General features: G+C 36.2%; 1 pseudogene; it reads left to right on the top strand.

The window, feature by feature from the left end:
* The first annotated feature begins 411 nt into the window (after positions 1-411).
* On the top strand, positions 412-2,831 carry LOC147617803 (uncharacterized; annotated as a pseudogene).
* Positions 2,832-6,304: the final 3,473 nt, after the last annotated feature.

Below are 6,304 nucleotides of genomic sequence, written 5' to 3'. Positions count from 1 at the left end.
AGGGCCAAAATTGAAAAATTTTGGGCCTTATAAGAAAGTGATTAAGATGTTATAGTAAAGGTTTTAGAGGTTAAATGTCTCCAAATATGACGGTTTAGACTAGATTCATGGCTATTTTTTAATTTCTAAAGCATATCTTTGAATATATCTCAAAAATCACTTTTTCGTAACTCCCTTGTAATTTGAATATTATTAATCACACTGACATCTACGGATTTCCCTCCAACATTCTTCCCTCCAAGCCGTTTTTTGAGCTTTTCTTGGTCGTTACCTAGCCCTAATACAATCTTTCATAGCAGCTAACGGTAACAGAATTTTTTCTAATCTTTTAAGAACCTGCAAGTTTTGTTAACAACCTATTCTAATCTTTTACAACTTTCATTTACATCTTTTAGAAGTTTAGTTTGGGATATGTCTAATTTAGATAGTCCCTCCCAAATAAAGTTTCATATGAATATTAAGCTCAATCTTAAATATGCAACCTAGTGTAGGGCAAATCAAATGTCTTTGAAAGATGCAAATTAAGCAAACCAAATTCGGACGGAAGGGAGGAAACACATCAATTTATGGGTTGATGGTAATCTCTACCCAAAAGATCCCTCAACTAGAAGGTGTCCTTCTTTGTATTCTATTCATGATCTTATCCGATTTGTAGGAGATGGTGTAAATGGTCATTTAGGATACTGTACAAGGTTATGCCAATCTAGGAATGAACAAGCACATCATATTTTGAACTTAAACACTGCTTTGATAAATTCTCAAACACATGTTACTAAGCTTGAAAGAAAACTCAAATCTCTTGAAGATTTAAACGAGTACTTAAGTGGTAAATTGCAAAATCTTAAAAACACACCCATTGGGTTGAGAGAAATGACAAGGGAAATGAAACATATAAATAATTTATCTGAGAATTCTGGGGCAAGAAAAAGAAGGATGAAATTAGCAAGACAATATGTCACTTAAATTTTTGGTCTAAACATGTATGATTCTGAAGATAGAGTATAACTTTTGAATGAGACAATGAATAAAACAGACATCATTAAAGTTCTTAAGCTACAAGAACATTTATCATTAAAAAAAATGTTCTTAAAGAGTTGCTTAAGGATATCAATTCACTTTTGTAGATGTTCCACAAATTGCAGAGACGTGTAACACAATGGGTGTAAGTAGGAGGGGATATCAGGCTTTATCTGGATTATGGTTTAAAAATTTAAGACATTAAAAAACAAAGGCTTTTGGATTGCCAAGGCCACACAATGTTGTCAAAGCACAAAATCAATTGAATCTAGAAATACCTAACTACTTTGGAGATTATTTTCATATAGAGGACTCCATGCTATTTGAAAAATAAAAAAGAAATTCTATTTTTGAATATACTTCTTTTAATAACATGTGGATGGACCTAAGAAGAGTTCAAATTGCTATGGTGCAGCTGTATGGAATTGAATGTAATGGGCATTTGAAATTTTTCTTAAAGTTGGATGGAGCTCAAAGTCAAAAGAGCTAGAAAATAGAGAGGGTAAGAATTTCTCTTATGAATAGAGCATTGGAGTATAGCCAAGGTATAAGAGATACCCCTGGTCATAGTGTGAAATTAGAAATGGAGCTGTGGTGGATTGGATGTGCCCAAGTAGTACCGGTAGAAAACCATCAAACACTAAAATGGCTTTTTTCTCATACTCAAATTCCTAGCATTATTGAATCTGAAAATGCAGGTGAATGTCTCAATGTTGATGGTGTTGGAAGTTTTACAATTGAATGGCATATGAGTGCAGATTTAAAGGCATTAAAGTAAATGTTTGGTATAAGTGGTGGTGCTAACACTAAACATTCTTGTCTTTATTGTATGGCAAGTATGGGGACACATGAGTGGTGTAACACAAGGGCTATTGGTGGAAGGCCACCCACAAGGAGTACGGTAGATTTATCAAAATTCAAAAGGACACAAATGATTCACGATCCTATCCTCCCTATTCAACTCCAGAATGTTCATATTTGTACTTTGCATGTTGAAATAAGAATACTAGATAAACTTCTTCATCTTCACCTAGACTATGCATATTCAATCAAGCCTTCAAATATTGCAAATGAATGCATAGATAAATGTGAGGTCTTGCTTTCAAAGATGGGTTTCCATGGTGGTCAAGTTCACATGAGGAAAGACCTTGATCTTTCTGGTAAGACAGGTGATGTTACAGATGTATCAATGGGAGGATCAAAGGCTATAATATTTTTGAGCAATCATGATAAAAAATAGATAAATGCCATGTGGGAATGTTGGAAAGAGCTTTGCTAATTAACAATAAATGTAGCAATCTACAGGTAGCAAGTAATCTACAAATGTAGCAAGTAATCTATAGGTAGCAAACAAGAGAATGGAAGTGTGGATGCTACTTGATGAATTTCTTAAGCTTCTAAGAAAACATAAAAGAACAGTGACATATGCATAGGATTTCAAAGAAGTAATCACAATTCTTATTCAGGCAATTACGCTGGCATGGGGAGAAAAAGATATCGCATATTATTTGGTAAGACAAAAAAGCCTTTACATGCTATTTCTTTCAGCCATTTTCTTTGTATGAAACAAACTTGGCTAATATACAATATTCTTGCACATGCAACATATTCTTTATATTCATGGGCCATTATTTGTTAAGAACCAAGGACCACTTGCTACCTGGAGTACTCAAGGCATGGAAAAATCACATTATCAAGCACGCACATCATTTTTTAGGAGTACAAGGCATGGAGGAGGACAAACAAGGAGCAATCAATTGAAAGAGCTATTCAACTGGTTTTTTAGAAGACAACTTCAAAGAATGATAGCATGAATTTAGTAGGAGAAACAATGCTAGTTTTGAACATAAATATATTGGCAAAATAAGTTATATGTACAAGCTCTTGTATAAGAGCAATTTTGAATAGAAATTACTTCTTGAGTTTTTTTTTTACATTTTTGTTTTCAGGCATATCTCCTCTATATCTCATAAACTTCTTCCTACTATATCCACCAAGAAGGTTGACATCTGTCTTATTATCTGTAATAGCATAAGATGAATAGCACAAAAAATAACCAGCCCTTAAGGCCCAAAACCCAAGACCATATCCAAAAATTCTGATTGCAGCTGTCTTCTCCAAGAGAATTACTTTGTTTGCATTAAACTGGATATGGAAGAATCCCATCAACCTTGAAAGAACTTTAAGGGCTAACATTGGTGCATCTAGATTATCTGAGAAGACACTGTGATAAACAATGAAAACCTCCTTGTCCATATATGGCAAATAGTGGGCAAGGGTTGAGTCTTTTTTGCTGGCATCCTTCTCTACAGCTCCCCTTGAACCCATTCCTCTACCCAAGAAGTTGTCTTCATCTACAATTTTAATTTGCACAATAAACAAATAGAGTCAATTTAACAAACAAAGGGAAACAAAAACCAAGGATAAGAATGCCCAATTAATCCAACCAAAAGTTGAACTCACTTTCTGATTTTCATCTTCTTCAAGCACTTTATCTCTCCATAAATTAATGGAGTCATACTTCTCTTCTATTGGCTTAGAAACCTATTGCTTCTCTCTCCCAAAATCAGCAACTCCAAGGGTCTCCAGTCTCTACTCGAAATCTTCATCTTTAAGAGTTGGAGATTCCTCTAATGCCCTTCTAATACACAAAGACAAGGCATTTTATCCATCAATAAATCTTTCATTGGAGGTCTATGTATCCAAATCAATGAACTCCTCCTTGTGTTCATTCTCAATGTCTATGAAGCTTGAAGTAACATCACAACCCTCTGCTATAATATTGACATACAATAGTCCTCCCTAAGGTTGTAAAGTTTTTAGTTATGTGAAAGAAAAATATATTTTTCGCATTGATATGGAAGGAGGGGAGGCTTGGCAAGGTAAATGATGACTCTGAAACATCCTCCTCTAGGATAGGAGACTCTTCAATTATTGTTTCATCTTTGAACACTGCCACATCCAAACCTGCACTCAGCTCCTTTTAAATTTCATCCTCTACTGGTTCAACCAATTCTTCAACTTCTTCTTTCACCAATTCACTCAAAATCAAAGCATTCTCCTGAGATGAAGTATTCGCAACCTCTGCTAAAGTCTCCCTCATGTCAACCAAAGGTACAGGAAAAAAAGTTATGCAACAGAATTGTGAACAAGCTGTATTATGCTCAGGGCATATCTATTGTGCGGGCATCTAATACTAAGCAAAGTTTAATAATTTAAACTTTCTTGTCACCTTCCCCGTCTGTTGGGATTTCACCAATCAAAAACAAATGAAAATACTCAACTTCATTCACTTTGATTATTTGACCCTCACATAGAAGCTCCCACTCTTTAGAAAGGAAGTCCTTAGAGTGATCAAGAATAGCTTCTAAATCAAACTTTGTATTAAAAATTTCTCTTGCAACACTGAAGAAACCTAATTCACATCCCCCCTTGAGCATGAAGTCAAGGAGATTTTCACTAGGTGTTTCATCCAATATCTCACATAGACCTATTGCTAAAGTACCTGCATGCTGCTCCATGGTGTTGAGGAGGTCCTTGCCAAACGACACAAAAACATGGTGTCGGAGATATCTTGATACTAAAACTCATGGCGTTTGGTTGAATCAGGAGGGTTGACCAAACAACGTGAAATTACGTAGTCTGGCATTGGCAGAATGGCTTGAATCGTGCCGTTTAGTTCAAGTGAGAGTTGAATTTCTTTGGAAAAATGTGAAAAAGAGCATTTTTTTCTTTGATATGACACACTTCCACATGTCATGACCGTTGAAATGCCAATCTATGCAATGAATGGGAGCTTGCCACGTGTCATGACCATTGGAGCTTGCCACGTGTCTGACCAATCTATGCAATGAATGGGAGCTTGCCACGTGTATGACAGCTGAGTGCCCACGTGTCATGACCATTGGAGTCCATTCATGCAACCAATTATGTCATGACCATTGAAGTCCAATTATGTTGTGCCACATGTCACTCCTCCTCTCCCTTTAATAGCAAAATTCTACCATTTTTCTCATTTTTGTTATCAATTCATGTTTCGCTTTTGGTCCACAAAATTGAGTGCTCCTTCCCCATTCATCATGCTGTTTAGAAACTTGCCCATTTGTTGTTTTTTTCTCCCTCAATCAAACAGTGTGAATATAAGCCCTTCTTTCTTTTCTGAACCCGCTATTTCGCGCTATTTGGTTTATTTTTTAAATTCAATTTCTCATCTATTTCTCATGGCAAGAACGAAGCAAACTATTAGAAAATTTGGCACATGCCCCAACATTGCTTCTAAGGCAGGAGAGGTAAGCCATCTAGGAAGAAAGCAGCAAAGCAATCAACCTGCAATTCAGAGGAAGAAAGTTAAGTCTAGGCTTCACTACCAACTCAAATCTCTTAGGGAGATAAGAAAAGCTCAGAAAGCCACCAATCTTGTCATCCCAAGGGCACCTTTCATGAGGCTAATAAGGCAAGTTTTAGACAGGCCTTGTAGCCAAATGAAGTCAGAGGTGTTTGACTTTGTCATAACGGCAATTTTATGCTATTGCTTGTCCATAAGAGGCTTTTGAGGATTTTCTCATAGACTTTTTGAATGATAGCTATATTGTAGCTGCCCATGCCCACAGGGTGACTTTGATGAATAAATATTTTAGTGTGGTTAGTAGGCTCAGGTATAGATTTGATAATTTTTTGCAGCCTATCCCAACTTTTGATAAGCAAGCCCTTGATATCCTCAACATCCCACCTGCAAACGCCTGTTAAGCCTGTCCAGGTTGATGATGTCACTCATTTATATGAGATAAGAAAAGCTAAAGATGTAAAGGCTGAGAAAGAGCATGAGAGACAAGAGACACAAGAAAGCACAATTCTTTAGAAGATGAGATCTTGAAAGAGGAAATAGCAAGGCTTGGGGCCTTGAATCACCAAGCAAGGGGAAGAGTTCGTGGTGGCCAATTAAGGACATTAATAAGTGTCATGAAATGGCACTATAAAAGTTGTACATTATGAGATATTGACCACCCAAGGCCTAGTAAGTAAGTTTTGGGTGCCCAAGCGTGAATAACGACCAAATGTATATAAGGCATTTTCTCATAATGAAAAGACACAATCCCCTTTGTGCTATATATGGACAAATAGTGATATAAATATTACAATGAAAAGACACAATCCACAATAATTGACCATATATGGACAAATAGTGATATAAATATTACAATGAGAGCAACAAAAATATTGCTATTGGAGCGACCATTCTACCATCTACACTAGTGGTGGGCTGACCTGTGCTTCGCACATATAGAAT

Source organism: Cibotium barometz, chromosome 36 (genome assembly GCF_041138505.1).
Source record: "Cibotium barometz isolate CiBa-2024 chromosome 36, ASM4113850v1, whole genome shotgun sequence".
In the NCBI taxonomy this organism is placed as follows: Eukaryota; Viridiplantae; Streptophyta; class Polypodiopsida; order Cyatheales; family Cibotiaceae; genus Cibotium; species Cibotium barometz.
The sequence above is the reverse complement of the archived record's forward strand: the minus strand, read 5'-3'. Positions and strand labels throughout refer to the sequence as shown.